This window comes from Vulpes vulpes, chromosome 13 (assembly GCF_048418805.1).
Source record: "Vulpes vulpes isolate BD-2025 chromosome 13, VulVul3, whole genome shotgun sequence".
NCBI lineage: Eukaryota > Metazoa > Chordata > Mammalia > Carnivora > Canidae > Vulpes > Vulpes vulpes.
Window position 1 is genome coordinate 116,803,485 of NC_132792.1, and position 19,252 is coordinate 116,822,736.

The following is a 19,252-nucleotide window of genomic DNA, read 5'->3' on the forward strand; positions in this document are numbered from 1 at the left end:
TGTTTCTCCCTCTGCCTCTGCCCTCTCCCCCCCCACCACTCATGTTCTGTCTCTGTCTCTCTCTCTCAAATAAATAAAATATTTTTTAAAAATAAAATACACAACTATCAAATTATCAAAAAAGAAATCTACATGACCTTGGGGTTGGTGATGAGTTTTAACATAAAACACCAAAAGCCAATTCACAAAAGTAAAAAAATTGTTAATGTGAACTTATAAAATTAACACTTCTTTGTGAAAGACCTTGCTCAGAGAGCTAAAAGACAACCTAAGAGTGCAGGGAAATATTTGCAGTCTGATAGAGGATTTGCATTCAAAGCATACAAAAAACTTTCAGAACTCAACAATAAGAAAACAACCTAATTGACAGTGGGTAAATAGCTGAACACACATCTGCACAAAGAAGTTACAGGCTGCCTAAAATGACACATCCGTTGCTAATACTGTCTTTTTTTTTCCATTCTCTCTCTGCCTTAAAGAGCCTTTCCTTTTCTACAACTCGGTGGACATGCCATCTATTTGCTAGATAGGATGCTGCCAGATTCATGAATCATTGAGTAAAGCCAGCTGGATCTGTCAAATTACTCAGGTGGATTTTGTTTCATAACAAAAGTTTATCACTCTTGGAGTTACAGATAAGCAAGAGGAAAAGGTAACAACATCCATGAGATGGTGGATGCAGTTGAAGACATCAGTATAAACCCATCCTTAGCTTAATACGGATACAATCGACAGAGAAACTGTCAACCTTAAAGATAGAATTGCCAGTTATTTTACCAGCAAAATGAGTTGCTTTGGGAATAGCTGAAGAACTGTAATTCAGGACAACAAAACTACAGCAAACCACAGGCAACTCCAAAAAGACAAAGGAAAGGTCAGTTTGTGTTGGGTTTAAATAGGAAATTAGGGAGTATTGTTGAGAACTGTTAAAAATATGGCACCACTTAGACCAAGTTCTTTCTGCTGGTTGTGGCCCAACGGGTGGTACATGTGTGAGAGCTCCCCCTTTGGGGTTCCTGGCTCCACTTCTAGCAAGGTTTCCTTTATTTAACTTTTACAAAATCTTTAAAATTAGGAGTGTAGACATAGGCTGGAATACACGCGTAGGTTTCCTTACGTTGTCATCTGAGCAGATTTAGTTCCCATCGTATGTAAGTTTTTTATACCATTCTCTATAAAAAGGGCTTTTGGAAGAGATGGCTGGCACTAGGCGCTGAGATAGTGAATACAGGAGCCAAATTAATTCTGAAGTATCAGAAAGTGAGTGAATACCAGTAATGAAAATCCCACCAAGTTGAAATTATGTCAAAGGAAACAGGAGACAACAGAAAGCACCACAGCAGGAATAAATTGATCAACCACTCTACTGGTGGAATGAAACCAAAGCCTAAAATAACTACTCAGGTGTTTACACCAGTAAAAATAACGTAATTCGTAGACTTTTTTTTTTGTAATGAGTAGAAAGCAATGCACAAGAACTCCAAATGCCTGATGCGGACACTCAGCCATCCATCACAGATGTGGAGCTAAATCTACAAAACATCTGACCATTTTCTCTTCAATACTGTCAAGGTCACTGAAACAAGGAAAATCTCAGAAATTGTCAGAGCTAAGAAGAGCCTGAAGAGATGCAATGACCACATGTCATGTGGTGCCCCACATGGGACCCTAGAGCAGCAAAGGTAGAACAGAGGGAAACTGGACACAATATGAACTTCAGCTAATAATAAGATATCAATATTGGTTCATTAACTGTGACAATTCTGGGGAAAAAATAGAAACAGAATATGAATTAAGTCAAATAAGAGAGGGGCAACTGGGTGGCTCAGCTGCTTAAGCATCTGACTCTTAATCTCAGCTCAGGTCTTAATCTGAGGGTTGTGAATTTAAGCCCTGCATTGGGCTCCATGCTGGGCATGAAGCCTACTTAAAATAAAATTTTAAAACATTTTTTAAAATCTAGTAAGAGAACACTGGGAGTATAGAAGAAATGGGCAATTTCCAAGTAAAAACGCACATTAACAAAATGGATCCTGATATGATGAAAATAGAAACAGACCGATGAACAGGAAAAGGTCACAGTAAGGCTTAGAAATCTCCCATTGGAAAAATCCCCAGAAACAAAAGAGTTCATAGTAAACACCCGAGTGTTCTGGTTGTAGTATAAAAGCTTGATATATTTATATAGTTTATCTAATGTAGGAGTCCAGAGATTCCAAAGTAAACATTACCTTATGTACCACCACAAAGGTGCTGCCAATTCAACTGTGACTTTCTCAAAAAAAAAAGAAAAAAAAGTTTACTTCCATTAAAACCAGAAAAGTTAATTTTTAAGAAATTCAGGTTTGGAATAAATAATACATTTAACCTTAAATAACACTGCGGTTTGTAACACACCTACTTTTCAATGTGCATCCAACTGTCAATATCGGAACAGAGAGGGCCTCACATGGGGCCCAGGGTAGCCAGGCGGCCAGCCCCATGCACACCTACTCAGGCCCCACACATACTCGCAGCCAGATGTTCTCAGAGGTTCTCCTCTCCGAGAAGCAGAATCTGTGAAAAGTACTATGGTGTGCCATGGCTATGAAGGGCCAAAGCCCTGATGAAGGGACACTTCTGTAAGATATGTCCTGCTAAAATGCTACAGAAGAAAGTAAAAATAAACCCATGAGAAAGTCAGAAACAGGGGTTTCTGTGCTCACCTACTGATGACACATCTCTGGGGAAGCCACCCTGATGACCATCTCTCTATTTTGTCCTCACAACCCCAAACTGTCTGGACATCCCCACCACCAGCTCACAGTTTAGATGTGGCCAGTTCACCCACTTAGGAAAAGCCTGGGGAATCTCTGAAATTTAGAGTTCTGAGTATTTAGTGTCATAATTTAGAAATTCCAACTGAAATAGAGCCCACCATTCCTGTCCCTTGATAAGAAAATGTAAAGATGACAAAAGCAAACTAGAAGGTTGATGTACAAGTCAGTTGACATCAGGACTGTGGTGTGAATGTTTGTGCTCCTCCAAATTCACATGTTAGAATCCAAACGAAAAGTGTGATGGTGTTAGAACAGGTGATTAGGTCATAAGGATGTGGTCTCCTTGTAAAAGAGACCCCAGCTCCTTTCCTCCAAGTGAAGATACAACAAGAAGTCTGCTGCCAAAAAATACCCTAATCTCAGACATGCACCCTCCAGAACTGTGATAAATAAATTTCCATTGTTTGTAAGCCACCTGGTCTGTGATATTTTGGTAGCAGCCTAAATTGACTGAGGTGATCAGCAATGATGTACAGGACAAATTGGGATGTGAAATGAAAAAAAAAATTACAGTACAAAAATTAAGGTTCTTAGGTATAAATCTAACAATCTACATAAAAAATATTCACAAAACATTAAAACACAGATGAGAGAAATCAAATAACATATAAATAAATGCGCTTTCTGCCTCAGTGCATCTGAGAGAGAGCAGGATGAGTCACCAGTGGCTGTACTGGAGCCATCCGAGGAATTTTGGCCACGGTTCCCTTCTTCCACCTCTGCTCAAACCCACCAAGTCTGATCCGGAAATAATGCCTTAATAGGCGCTGCCAGTGTTTCCATGGGTCCGCGAAGGATACCAGCTTCAGTAAATCGGATTAAGTGAATCTCCTTGAATGGGTCATCCCATTCAAGATCCCCATCCCATCTGCCTCAATGCAGATATTCGAGATACCCACTTAATGCCAACTCACTGTACTAAAATAAAAATACTTCAATTATGAAAAAAACACAGATAACTGCAGATATTCCTTGTTCAGGAGCAATACACTCAATATTGCTTTTTTTTTCTCAAAGATTGTATTTATTGGAGAGAGAGAGAGACAGCACGAGAGGGGGAAGGGTCAGAGGGAGAAACAGACTCTCCACTGAACAGGGAGCCCAATGCAGAGTTTAATGCGGGGCTAGATCCTGGAACTTGATCCTGGGATACCAGGATAGTGACCTGAGCCAAAGGCAGATGCTTAACTGACTGAGCTACCCAGGTGCCCTGTACTCAATATTGTTAAGATGGCAATTCTTTCTAACTCGATCTACAGATTCAGTGGAATCCCAATCAAATTCCCATCAAAGATATTGACAAACTATTTCTAAACCAAATCTAGTTGACATAAGACTCAAGAACTCTTATGTAGATCCAAAGACTTAGCATAAAGCTGCAGTAAAGAAAAGAATGTGGTCACGCTGAAGTGACAGATGAAAGGAACAGCACAGACAGCACAAAAATAGAACCATGCCAATAGAGTAACTTCATTTGTCAAAGGGACAAGGCACCCCAATAATGGAAGGAAAGTCTGTTCCACAAATGGTGATAGAACAATGAGAAAAGAGAACACAAAAGCCACAGAAAGGGAGAAAAATGTTTCGAAAACACATCTGAAAAAGGATTTCTATGCAAAATATACAAAGTCCAAAAGTGAAAAAGAGAACCAACAACCCAAATAAATATGAGTAAAGATATGAACACACACACACCCCACCAAATAAGATAGACAGATGACAAACATACAGAATAATGCTCGACGTCACGTGTCATGAAGGAAAAGCAAATTAAAACAATGAGTTAGCACTGCATTTCTATAAAAGTGGCTAATGTCTTCAGAAAAACAGCCATAGAAGCAAGAACTTGCATTCATTGCCAGTGGGATGTGTAATGCTGTGGCCATTCTGGAAGACACCTTGGCAATTCCTTCTGAAACTAAACATGGTCTCACCATATAAGCCAATGATCACATTCCTGGGTATTTGGACAACTGCTCTGAAAACTTATGTCCAAGCAAAAACCAGCCTGCAGTTATGTACAGCATCTCTCTTCAAAATGGACAAATACTTTAACAAATCAGGATATCCTTTAATAGGTGAGTGAATAACCAAGTGAGATGCATGCATGCAACGGAACGCTATTCATCAATAGAAAGGAATGATCTATCGAGCCACACCAAGACATGGATGACTCTTACATGCATGTCACTGTGTGACAGAAGACAATCTGAATAAACTACATGCTGTACAATCTCATTTGTACGACATTTGGGAAAGGAAAAATTATAGAGATGATAAGCAGCAATGATTGAGGATGGTTTGTGGGGTCAGTTGACTGGAAGAGGATGCTAAAAAGAGATGCCAATGGGCCAGGAGGGGAGTGTTCACCTCTGCTGGGGGAGATCTGCTAGGTGTGTGTGCATAAGTCCAGTCTGAAGTAGCAGTGTCTACTGAGAAAAGTCCTTCTCACTCTAGGGGACAAGGGTCTTCCTCCATCATATGTGTCACATGTGTCAGGACCAGTGCTTAGGAAGATTTTTTTGAGGGTGTGATAACATACATAACATAAAATTTTCCTCTCATTAACTTTTATTTTTAATTATGGTAAAATATACATAACATAAAATTTACCACTTTCAACATTTTTATTTTTTTAAGATTTTATTTATTTATTCAAAAGAGACACACAGAGAAAGGCAGAGACATAGGCAGAGGGAGAAGCTGACTTCCTGCAGAGAATGTAGGACTCGATCCCAGGACCCCGGGATCACACCCTGAGCTGAAGGCAGATGGTCAACCACTGAACCACCCAAATGTCCCATTTTCAACATTTTTAAGTGCATATTCACATTTCTGTGTAACCACCACCACTGTTGTTTCTCATCTCCATTCACAGGGCATGAGAATTCCAATTTCTTCACATTTTTGCTAAAACTAGCTTCCATTTTTTAAATAACAGCCATTCCCTGGGTGTGAAATGGCATCTCACTGTGGTTTTCATTTTCATTTCCCTGATGTCTAAGAATGTTAAGCATCTTTTCAAGTGTTTGTTGGGTTTGGATTAGGCAATGATTTATTGTATATGACACCAAGTAGCATGCAGAATTTCAGAAAATGTTTGGAAATGGAATATCTGATATGAGTTTAGTATCAGAATATATAAAGAGCTCCTACAACTCAACAACACAAGGACAAGCAACCCAATTAAAAAATAGGCAAAAGACTTGAACAGGATTTTCTCCAAAGAAGATACACAAGAAGCACATGAAAAGATGTTCAACATCACCAATTATCAGGGAAATGCAAATCAAAATCACACTGAGGTACCACTTTATACCTGCCAGAATGGTGATTTAAGGGATCCCTGGCTGGTTTAGTTGGAATAGCATATGACTCTGGGTTTGTTTGTTTTTTTAGGATTTATTTATTTATTTTAGGGAGGGATAGAATAAACAGGAGGCACAGAGGGAGAGGGATAGAGAATCCCAAGCAGATGCCACACCAAGTGCTGACTCCTATGGGGGCTCAGTTGCATGACCCCGAGATCATGACTTGAGCAGAAACCAAGAGTCAGACACTTAACTGAATGCACCACCCAGGCACCCCAAGCATGAAACTCTTGATCTCAGAGTCATGAGTTCAAGCCCCACATTAGATGTAGAGATTATTTATTTATTTATTTATTTTAAATTTTTATTTATTTATGATAGCCATACAGAGAGAGAGAGAGAGAGAGAGAGAGAGAGGCAGAGACACAGGCAGAGGGAGAAGCAGGCTCCATGCACCGGGAGCCTGATGTGGGATTCGATCCCGGGTCTCCAGGATCGCGCCCTGGGCCAAAGGCAGGCGCCAAACCTCTGCGCCACCCAGGGACCCCTAGAGATTATTTAAATAAAGAAACTTAAATGTTTTAAGGATGCTAACAACAGTTGGTGAGGATGTGGAGAAATTGTAACCTCAGTACATCACTGATGTAAAATGCTGAAGTCACTGTGGAGAACAGTTTGTCAGTTCCTCAAAAATTCTAAAAATAGAATTACCATATGATCTAGCAATTCCACTCCTAGGAATATACACAAAAACAGAAAACAGGTACTGAAACAACTTTTACATGAATGTTCACAGCAGTGCTGCTCACAACAGGGAAAAATTGGGAACAGCCTAAGTGTCGAGCAGAATGGCTAGATGCGGTCCCTCCATACAATGGAATAATGTTCAGTCACAGTAAGGGTTGATGCACCAACACTGCAAAGTGGATGAACCTCGAAAACGCTACGCTGAGGGAAAAGGCTGTGGGGAAAGTCACATATCATATGACTTCGTTTCTAAAAAATGCTCAGAAGAGGTGAATCCATGGAGATAGGAAGCAGGCAAGGGACTGCACAGGGCACCGGGAGGGTCCAGTGGGGAACGACTGCCTACCGGGAAGGGGATTTCCTGTGGGAGTGATGATGGTCGGATAATATTACACAAATGTACTGAATGTCACTGAATTGTATACTTTGAAAGAGTTAGGGTTAAATTATGTGGATTTCACCACATTGAAAAACAAAGAAAGAGGAGGGGCCTGGCTGGCTCAGTTGGTGGAGCACACAAGTCTTGATCATGGGAATGTGTGTTCAAGCCTCATGTTGGGTGTAGAGATTACTTAAAAATAAAAAATATTAAAAACAAATAAGCCAAGAGAAACCATTGCACAGCCTCCCTCACCAGGGAAACTCTCCTTCCCTCGCTGCCCTCAGTCTGGCCTTCCAGACCTTCCAAGATCCAGCTGGCCATGTGTGGGGCCCTCAAGCTCCAGTGGTGCCATGCACCCAACTCCCTGGAAACAACAGCCACATCAGGACTGGAGTTCCCAGTCACCAGCTCTCTGACTCCTTCAGACCCGGTGCTCAGCAACTTCCTCTTCCCAAGATCTCCCAACCTTGCTCTGCTGTGAACTGGATCTCAGGGCACACAATGTCCAAGGGTTGTCTCATCTCCAAAGGGGGAAGCCAGCATTTTCTGGGCATGGAGGTGTGCAGGCAACTTGCTCAGGGGAACTCAGAGCAATGTGGCTGAAGGGGCAGGCATGGCTTACCAACTTTCACATGGCCTCCAAGGGGATGCACTCTCGAGCTCCAGCCCAAAGCCAGGTCTCTGGGTGCCGTTGAGAGAAAATGTGACACAGATGCTGCTATAATACCCCAGCCCAGGGCTCCCCAGGGGTTGACTCCAAGAAGTAGATTCAAGCTGGTTTTTTTTAAACCTTGGTTAGAACTAAAGATGCCTGCATCTCACTTCCATCCACACCCTTCCCACTCTCTACATGCTAAAAATACATTCTGGGTCCTGCCTCACCCCTGCTGACCATAATCTGGCTCCTCTGAGGCTCCCCACAAAACCTCAGGGGTGCCACTGGCATGCAGAGGGGAGGGGGATGCCTGTCTGAAGCAGAGGGGGCCTTTGCTTTTGGGAGCCCGGGGCTACAAGTGCTTTCTTCTCTGCAGACCACAGGGATCACCAGAGCCCCAGGGACAGGCACCTCAGCCTGCATTTGATCCTATCTGTTAAACATCAGCACCTCTAACCCCAGAAAGCCCGAGAATAGACAGACTCCTTGCACTCTTCTGGCCCCTCTCCCAGCCAGCAGCAGTTTGAAGGAACCACTGAATCCCTTCTAATCTCTGGAGGAGAGGGACTTCAGGAAGGCACAGAAAGAGGTCATAGCACCACCTTTGGGTCTGCTGGGAGCAGGTGGGCCCTTTAAGGGGGTGAGGGCAGAACAGGCTATGGAGCCAGCACCCCTCTTTTCTGAGGGGCCTGAGTGGAGCCAGAAAGCAGGGAGGGGAGTGGGGGCTGGGTGGCAGGATGCTGAGGGGAGGGGAGGGAGGAGGAGTCGCCCACTGGCCTCCATCCAGAGAGGATCTCTGTGCAGGGGCTCCATTCTCAGAGAGACTTTGCTCCATTTTCCACAAAATGGACATTATGCAGCTGGCTGAGTCGGGGCTCTAGATCAAACCCAGTGACTGCAAAGGGTAGGAGCAAAGACAATGCCCTGAGGTCCTCGTGTGACCCTTTCACCAAGCTCTTGCCTCTCACTATGACCAACTTCCACACAGGTTCTTCCTCACCAGGCATCCAGGCTCTGCTGGTCACTGGAAAGGCCACGGGCCAAAGCCAGGCTGGGCCCAAAGCTCTGCATGTTTCCTGGGAAGGTAGTGGGGTGGCACCCCCAGAGCAGCCCAGGGCACAGTATCACCACTGCTGCCCTCTGACTGTGGGGGGAGTTGGCCTGGGGGGCTCACCGGGACCCAGTCCCCCTGTGGCAGGTAGGCAGGCAGCTGCCCTTCCTGTACCACATGTCCTGCTAGCAGCCCAGCCTCTGGGAGGCCGGCGCCAGGGCCTTCCCCCTCGTCCTCTGGGACCACTGACTGCCAGGGATCCACTGGGTCAGCCACACAATGGACTCCTGGACACTAGACTCCAAGGCTCCTTGTGGGGAACCGACAGGGTCCTGGTTCGGCAGCAAACCAATTCCGTGGGCCCCAATCCAGGTCTAAAAAAGAGAGAATGGGGTGGGGGTGGGGGGGATGGGCTCACACCGCATGTTCAGGACTCTCCCTGGAAGCAGCTTCCCCTCCTCCAAGAAACTCTCCTGAAATCCTCGCCCAGAGTCCAAGCAACGACTGTGCTCGGAACAGTCTATCTTACTCCCATGTGCCAGCCTATCCATAGCCCAGGACCCTCAGGAATCCCCCACCTCACTGCGCGGTGCTCACAACAACCTGAAACAGGATACAGGTAGTGACAGGTGCCAAGAACAGAGAAAATCCCTGGCTGCTGCTCCAGGTGCTTCCATCAGCTACAGAGACTGGGCCCCTTCCCCTGGACGCCCCCCCCCCCCACTCACACACACACACACACACACACACACACACACCGAGATACTGTTGGGAACCGCACCTTTGGGCTGAGGGCAGCAGACCTGGACCCCTCTGTGGAGCCACAAGAGGCTCCCACCTCCCAAAAGAAAGTATTTCCTAGGTGGGACCAGGAATCACAACCAAATGGACCACATATACCTCACCCTCTGGTACTGCCCTGCTCCCTGGAGAGCCAACCCATGGCTCCAGACCACCCCCACCCCCACCCCTGAGAGATCTAAAGAACTTGCTGGGTGACATGGGTCTCCAGAGGAGGGCTGGATATGTACAGCCCAGATGACCCATTCTAGGGCCATCACTTCAGGAGTCTGGACAGTGACGGCCACTGCCTGAGAGAAGGAGGTGGCCTCCATCAAAGACAAAATGCTCCACTTTAAGCTTCAAGTTATACTTTTGGACAACAATCTTGAAAACTGGACTCCCTTTCTAAATTTTTTTTTCTAGGCTCCCTTTTGAGACACAATGACGAGGCAGAGGGAAGCCCAGCAATGGCAGGGGGATCAGGAAAGAGCAGGTCCAAGCACTCCGGGAAGCATCACATCCCATCCTCTGCCCGTAGTGGGGAACTTGAAACCACCTGCTGGAGCCCAGATGGCAAGAACCCCCAGGCCAGAGGGAACTGGAGGGGTCTGATGTGAAGACCCCCTGGTGGTCTTCCTCACCGGGGCACCACAAAGGGGGAAATGTGGAGTGTAAGTGTCCAGCATACTGCCCAGGGGAACAAGGAAGGACCGGGCGCTCCACAGCGTCCACCGGAGCAGTAGCCCACATACCCCCAAGGGCCAGAAGGACAGCACCAGCACCAGACCCTCCCCACAGACACCTTCAGAAAAGATGCAGGACAAGACACATGGCAGCTGCAGACACTACCATAGTTTGCACCATAAAATGACCATATACCTCACAGGGGCTGCTCCCCCAAAACAAAAAGAAACCCACAATAGAAAATACAGCTAATTGTTTTGATGCATTTGAGACACAGTGTGTAAATTTAAACCCATTACGTATGCAACAAAGCTCAAAGCACTGACAAAGGCCCCCACACTAGCCCCCAACTCTCACCGAAGCCCACATCCTGGGCAGGCCAGACCTGTGGGTGGCCCCAGCCCCGCCCCCACCCCTGCCATGGGCTGTGCATGCACCTGGAAGTCCCCACTGTACACACTGTAGAGGGATTGGAAGAATGCCACTGGAGAGGGTATGTTCTGGAAGAAGCTTCTCTACACCCTGAGGCCAGCTGGAGGCCTACGCACACCCAAGGGGTCGGGGGGTGGTTCTCGGGGGCCCCAGCTCTAGGAGGCATGAGGTCCCCGTGGGAGCTTCACTCCCTTCCAGCCAGAGGCAACCCTGCCTTGGCTGTTGCTCTCTTGCCTCTTATTGGGAGCAAACCTGACACTTGCCTGTGTGGCCTTCCGGGCTAATGACCCCGTAGGACTCACTTATACCAAGACACATGTCCTTTACAGGGTGAGTTGTGATGGTGGGTTTAAGGCCACAGGGAGACCACTCGTGTCCTCATCCCACAGCGGGAGCGGCGCCTCCAGGAACCACACGTGTGCCACCAGCAGGCAGGAGGCAGCTCCCTGCCCCACCTGACTCCTCCCTGAGCAACAGACCCACTGGCCCTCCCACAAAGATGTGGCACAGGACTCCAACACAACAAGTCCAAATCAGCCTCCCCAGCCTCAGTTCCCCACCTCAGGGATCCACGGATCACAGCTCATCTGCCCCCTTGGCTTCTCTTCCTAAGGCCTGCCAATTCCCTCCACGTTGCTCCCTCTCTACTTCTCCCACTGGCTCCAGTCAAATCACCACCCTCTGGACACCACCAATGGCCTCCCGGTTGATCCTCCCCCTCCCCTCATACCCCCAAAATCTATTTTCAAAATACAAACGAGGTCTTGTCGCACACTGTTTCACGTGCTTCAAGAGCTTTCTTGTGCCCCAAGGTCAAGTCTGGCATTCATGGCCCTGTCCAGCATCTCCTCCCTCACCCCCCAACCCCAACTCCCTCCCCAATACCCCCCAACACCCCACTCTCTTGTTCTGACTTCCTCACATCCTTTCTGCTGCCAGTCTGCACCTGGTCTATCTCCTCCTATAACCTGAAAGGGGTGATGATTGTCCATGGGGCTGTGTCTGTTTTGTTCTCTGTGGCATTCAACAGGGCTCTGAGCACAGCAGATTCCCAAGACTCTATTTTCATGGAATGCATTTAAAAATTAGCAAACCACAGAGCACCTCCAGAGGCAGGAGATGAGGATCCTGAGTGGCTTGGGCCCGATGAATTTGGATCCCTCTGAGCCTCTTTGGAGCCAGACGGCCCCCAACACACCTGGTAACTGGGGAACTCTCCACGGGTCCAGGGCAGAGGCTTCAAAACCCCGGCCCCATCGAGGAGTGTCCAGCATACTGCCATACACCATACTGATGGTGAGGAGGGATGACCAGTGTGGCCCAAGATACCCCACCTACCGCACACCTACACATGCACACACTGACTCGCATACATACACATTGACACTCATACAGAATCTCATGCAGAGACACACTAACACAATCACACATGTGTACACAGACACACGCACCTTGGCTACCGAACTGGGTGAAAGCTTGAACACAAGGTAGGTCAGGCTGGTCAGCAGCAGAAAGACAGGCACAGCTACAAGGGTACTGCTGTCAGCTGTCCCTGAGGTGAGAACAGGACCTATGGAAAGGAAGGACCCAGGGCTGTGAGCCTCTCTGGCACCAGGATGCTCCTCCAAATCCACATTGCAAAGTAGCCCTAGGAGTGCCATGGGCCACAGTGGAAATTTTCTCATAAGCCACAGGGGTTGTGTCATGCCTGCTAACGAACCGCCCACCGCAGACCCTCACCTCCACCATCTGCAAGGTCATCAGTGATGGCTCACCCCTTCCCACCAGTTCACAAGGGTCAGCCCTGCCCTCCCTTGGGAGATGAGACAATGTCCAGGCTCCAGAGACAGAAGCACAGCCCCACCATGCCACCTGGGGCTACACTCACACCCAGTGACAGACAACGACTACAGGTTTCCAAGAGGCCCAATGCTTGGCAGGTGGTTGTTTCCTCCCTAAAACTCTCCTAGCTCCAGGGGAGGGTGTTCAGCTGGGGTATGACTGCCTTCCAAGAGGATGAAAGAGTGGGATGGTATGATGCACCAGGAGGGGAAGCCCTCTGGGAGGGAGACCCCTACTTTGGACAGGGCTCTAGGGAGACGGGAAGCACACAGACTGGCTCCATTCATGCTTCACTGGCCCTCATGGTGCTGCTCCTGCACTATCTCATCCTCCAGTGTAGCCATCTGGACACACAGCCTGGCCTCATAGCTGGAACCAGGGTCCAATTCGATAGCTTCAAGGGTGATCTGGGTCACCCCGACAATGTGATCCCTGTGCTGGGCCTGCTGTGAGGCAGAAGACAGTTAGCAGGTGCTGAGGGTGAGACAGGGTCCACTGAGCCTCAAGAACCTGCATGCACACATATACATGACCATTCGCACACACATGGGCACAGGTACACATGCACACCACACGGGCCCATAAGCATGCACTTAATGCAGGTGTACACACCAACATGCTCACAACACTCACACACACGTAGACATACCCTGTGCACACTCACATAGGTAAACACACGTATTTATGCACACATCAGTACACTCACATACAAATACACATGTGCACAGTCACACTCCTGGCTCTGGTCACCTCCCCTCCTCATTATTCCAAGTCAACATCTCCCTACGTTGGATGAGATGTGGCCCTGAGCTGCTGCTCCCAGGAGAGAGAGGCCCCTGGAGTAGTCAGCCCAGAATTACCTCCCAGGCCTCCTCCTGTTTCTTGAAGGCCAGCTTGTAGCTGAGGATGGCGGTCAGAGGCTCCAAGGCAGGACTGACACCCCAAGTCAGGACACAGTAGCCAGAGCTGACATTGCTCTGTACGTCCGAGGGAGGGTACAACTTCACTGAAACAGAGTGGCTACATGAGGGCATGTCTGTTGGGATGCCCAGGACTGGGGGTATGAAAGATGCGGGGGAATGGGGGAGGGCATGGTCAAAGCCCTCCCGTCCCAGAACAAGGGCCTCACTGGGAGGCAAGTCTCCTAGGGAGGGCCCAGGTGCAACAAGAGGACAGTGAGTTCCTCCAGCCCCTGCAGCCAGACAAGGTAATTTTCAAATCTTGCCTGCATCTTCCTTCATAAGCTGCTGCTGGAAGTGCCTGCCGGTGTCTTACTGGAGTCCTTCCTGCTATGACTGAAGTGCATTTTAAATAACTCAAGTTGTACCCTTGCCCCAACCTGAAGCACTAAATCTTCATCCTCTCCAAAGCCCTGCCTCTCCAGTAAGCAGTGGGCTCTACCCTCCCAGGGGCCCAACCTGCTCCTAGTCCTGGGTCTCTCTTAGCAGGGACAGAGAACATTCACTGGGCCAGGGAGGTTAAGGGCAATGGAATCCTGCCTCCCGATTCCCACGAAGCCAGGTTGTTCCCTGTCAAGGCACCCCAACCCAGGCCTCACCATGTCTCCGGGGCAGGTACTGTGGGTCCACCAGGCTGACCTGCTCCTTCCCAGACACGTAATGGTGGAGAGTGAGGGTGAGGTTGTCAGAAGGCACCAGCACCTCCTTGGGTGGCAGCACCACCGTGCACTCACTGGCCCGGAAGACACATCTATGCTTGCTGCCCAGCGCATGGTTGCTGGAAAGGGAGTATGCTGACACCAAGGGCCCACTGCACCGGCTCAGCCCTTGCTGCTGCCATCATGGGGATCCCACCTTCATGGCCCTCACGGAACCTGGCCCTCCAGACTCACCTGGTAAAGAGGAGCCAGGGACTGAGGCCCTGACCCAGCTCTGGGGCAGACCAATGGCAGTTTATCCTTAGGATGTCATTGAGGCAGGTGAAAGATTCAACCCCAAGTGATGGCTTGGAGCCCACAGTGGCTGTCTCAGGGCAAGATTAGGATCTAGCAGCTGACACTCTGACAGGGAAGTTCCCTGAGAATGATTCCAGGAGAAGGCATCACAGGCAGGGCTAGGAGGTGATGGGCTCTGACCCATGGTACATGGGTGGGAATAAAGTCAGGTGGGTCCCTGGAGGACAGGCCCCAGCACTGCCAGCCAAACCCTTCCCTGTGGAGTGAGACAGATGGCAGCCCTGTCCTGCAAGCTCTCCACCAACCCACCTCAAACAGACACTAGTGCCCAGACATCACCTCCTCCTTCCCCTGGACAGAAACTCCAAGACTGACCCAAGTGCCAGCAGATGGGACCCTCCAAGCTCCTGGGCCCTAACCCTAACCCTAGATAGGGTTCTGACCCAACCCTGCCCCAGAGCCTGGCTCCCAACTATGATTGATGGGGGACTAGTGAGTGACACCAGAAAGCTTGGCCAATGCCCCAGGAGGAAAAAGTGCCATTCATAGGAGGGGTAGATAAGAGGAGCCTGAGATATCCAAAGGACACCTTGAGCTCAGGCAAATGTTCAGTGACCCCTGCATGGCAGGCGAGCACCTGAGCCTCACACCTTGACTCGCCTTCACCTCAGGCCTCTGGGGAGGTCTCCACCATGTGGGCAGATGGACCGTCCAAGCTCCTGATCCTTAGCCCTAACCCTAGATTGAGTTCTGACCCAACCCATGCCCAGAGCATGTCTCCAAGGGTTGAGGGTTGAGGACATGTGAGACACACCAGAAAGTTCGGCCATGCACCCAGGATGAAATGCTGCCATTTGGAATTCCAGCAGGTACTTACAGCCCAAAAGACCAAAGGGCCACCAGAGCCCAACTACACGTTCAATGTCCCCCTGCATAACATCCCTGAGGCTGAGCCTCTCCCTGGGCATCGCTCTCAGGCCTCCCAGAGGTCTCCACCATATGGGCAGATGGAACCCTCCAAACTCCTGGGTCCTAACCCTAACCCTAGATATGTTGTCTCAGAGCCAGGGTCCTGTCTTCTAAGGAGGGGGACTAGTGAGTGACGCCAGAGAGCTTGGACAACGCCCCAGGAGGAAAAAGTGCCATTTGTATGAGGGGCAGATAGCAGGAGCCCAAGATAGACAAAGGGCCCCCTGAGCCCAGACAAATGTTCAGTGCCCTCTGCACACCAGCCAAGCACCTGAGCCTCACACTGTGCCTCGCCCTAAACTCAGCCCTCCAGGGGGGTCTCCACCATGCAGGCAGATAGGACCGTCCAAGCTCCTGGGTCTTAAACTTAACTCTAGTTTGGGTTCTGATCCAAACCCAGCCCTGGAGCCTGGCTCTGAACCGCAAGGGATTGAGGACAAGTGAGTGACACTAGAAAGCTCAGCCACCCACCCAGATTGACACGGTGCCATTTGGGAGAATAGCACATAGCTAGAGCCTGAAATCTGAAGGGCTCACTGAGCCCAGTGCCATGTTCAGTGCCCTGCTGCACACTAGTTGTGCACCGGAGCTTCACGCTGAGCCTTGCCCTCAACTTAGCCCTCCAGGGAGGTCTCCCCCCATGATGGCAGATAGGGATGTCCTGGTTCCTGGGCCCTAACCCTAACCTTAATTTGGGTTCTAATAATCCCCCGCCCCAGAGCCTGGCTCTGAACTTCGAAGGATGGGGGACTAGTGAGTGACACCAGAAAGCTCAGCCAACCCCCCACCAGGAGGATAAAGTGCCATTTATGAGGGGCAGATAGCAGGAGTCCGAGATAGACAAAGGGCCCTCCGAGCCCAGGCAAATGTTCAGCACCCCCCTGCACACCAGCCAAGCACCTGAGCCTCACGCTTACCATGCCCTCAACTCATCCGTCTGGACAAGTCTTCACCTTGCCATTGAGTAGAAACCCCCAAGCTCCTGTGCCCTCACCCTAACCCTAACTCTAGGTTCAGTTATGGACCCACCCAGCCCCAAAGCCTGGCTCTGAAAACCAAGGAATTTGGGGCTCATCAGCAATACCAGAAGCCTCCAGCAACAAAAAGAGAAAGTCATGTCATTCGAAAGTATGGCAGATAGATAATGTAGGAGAAATCCAAGTACCCCCTGAGCCTAGCCCCGCATTCTGCATACCCCTCCACACGAACAATGAGCCTGAGCCTCATCCTTACCTTCGCCGGATCTCAAAAGGACCCCCAGATAGGAGCCTCCAAGCACCTGGGCTCTAACCCTAACCCTATGTTGGGTTTTGGAATGAGCAGCCCCAAAGCCTGGTTCCAAACCCAGAAGGATTTCAGACACCTGAGTGACACCAGAAGACTCACCTAGCAACCTAGAAGGAAATCCTACCATTTGATTTTCCCATAAATAGCTTAAGCATGAAAAATCTGAAAGTCAACCAGAGACAAATCCCACCATCAGTGCCCCACTGAATACCAGCCCTAAGCTTGTGCCCCACGCTGACCATCACCCTCAACTCATCTCTCGGGGCACGTCTCCCCCATGCCAGCAGATGGGACCCTCCAAGCTCCTGGGCCTTAACCAAACCTGAAGCAGAACCCTCTTTCTCACCAGAACCCTAATCAGAACCCTAGCCTCAGGCTGTCCTGACACAGCCCCACCACAAGGGGGCAGCACACCACTGCCATTCCCCAAGGGCCTTTCCCAGTTTTCTCCCCATCCAGTCTCCATCACTGGCTCCCACCACCTTTGTTTTTTCTTCTCTGCATTCTCCCTGCTGCAGTTTCTTAATTAGGAAAGAACCTGTAAGAATAGATTCCCCCGAAATCATATTATTCTGCAAGTGGTTATCAGACGTCTCTCCCACACAAACTTATCATCCAGGAATGAGTCAACATACGAACACCTTCTCTCCAGGAGCCAAGCGTGACTGTGGTGGCCCCACAGGCTGGTCTTAGGCCAACACCAGAATGGATGTGAAAGTCCTCTCCTTTCTATAAAGGGCTGCATACTTCCAAGGCATTCCTGACAGGCAGAGGAAGCCAGCAGGGAGATCCTGAAATACTGGCCAGGAGTTTGAGGAAAGATCTAGAACCTAAGGACATAATGAGGACAACAACCATGATCTACAAGAGATAGGAGAGGACAGTTAGGAGGGAGGACAGCTGAGGTGGAGTCGGTGGGCAGGAATGGGCCTCACCACTGCCTCGGGGCCTCGGGACCTCAGGACAGGCCTGTGAGAAGGCCGCACGGGCACAAGGAGCAATGGGAGCCCAAAGATGTACACTGAGCCCAAAGATGCAGGGAGTGGTTGAACTTACCTGTGTCCACACAGAATAAGCAGTGGGGGCCACGGGATGTCCAGGAGAGATCCCCGTGGGAGAGTGTCTGGAAGTCTTGGGCTGGGACAGAGGCAAGGAGGAAGGCAGGGTATGAAGGGAGGGAAAGCATGTAGGGGGAAGGATGTGCACCGGGACGGCAGAGAGGAGAGGGGGTGTGGAGAGGAGAGGCTAGCAGGTGGTAGCCTGGAAAGGGCTGGGCCCAGGCTCAAGCTGCTTTGTTGAGAAGAGGAATCTGACTTTATCTGCAGAGAAGCAGCAGAAAACCAGGGGTCAGATGGTCCTGGGGCCATGAAGCTTGTGGTGTCCGTGGAGCCCACCAAGATTGCTTCAAAACCTGGAGTCAATGCTAGAAATGACCTGAAGGCCAGCTGATCCAACCTCCTCACTTAATGAATAAGAAAAGGGGGTCCTAGACACGGACATTTTTTCCAGAGCCCATCCAGCAAGTCTGGAGAAGCAAGGACTAGCATCCAGCGCTCAGCGTCTCACTGAGCCTGAGCTCTCACCAGGATCCTGCAGGCTGAAGGACACACAGCCCCATTATAATACCTGGTTCGATACCAACAACTTAGAAGAGACAACAGCAAGATGGCTGCAGAGAAGGGGACACAGGCCCACTCTCGGTTCTGGACACTGGGAAGGAACACATGCTTTCATGGTTGTTTCATTGTTTTGACCACAGCTGAGGAAACCTTTTCTTTCAATGGCAGCCTCCAGAATCACTGTCTGGAACTAGGAGAATGGCCCCAAATCATGCCATAGCAGGAGGCTCTGAGCTTCCCCAAGGAGAAGACCCCACTCCCTACCACCCCCATCCCAACCTGTGGCCTTGGTTGGCAGTGAGGATAGGTGGCATTGGGGCAGCGACTGGATGGAACCAGAAATAAGCTGCTTGGGTCAGGACCTCCACAGCTCAGCCCCAGCCTCCCCTGACCTGGGGCCAGCCTGGAGCCTGGAGCATTATGGCCTTCTGATGCAAGAGAACTACTACCAACATGGGACCCACAGGTGCAGACCCCCATCTATTTGGGGGTCTGCCCCGCTGCCCACTCCCCCCAGTTGCTGGTCCTATTCTCCACATCCCCCATTTTACTGAAATCCTGTGACACTCTACCATCACAGGCAAGGGCTCTGCGGAAAGTCATAGGGCAACAGACCAGTGTTCATCTTCATGCTTTCTCATTTCTTTGCTTATTTGTGCACTCCTGCATTTATTCTTTCGCCACATGTTCATCCAGCGCCTACAGAGCCAGGCCCTTGCTCCGACCTAGGCTCTGCATTGAGGAGCCGCAGCAGAG

General features: G+C 49.5%; 1 pseudogene; it reads right to left on the reverse strand.

The window, feature by feature from the left end:
- Positions 1-8,910: 8,910 nt before the first annotated feature.
- Positions 8,911-14,805, reverse strand: LOC112918795 (interleukin-9 receptor-like; annotated as a pseudogene).
- Positions 14,806-19,252: the final 4,447 nt, after the last annotated feature.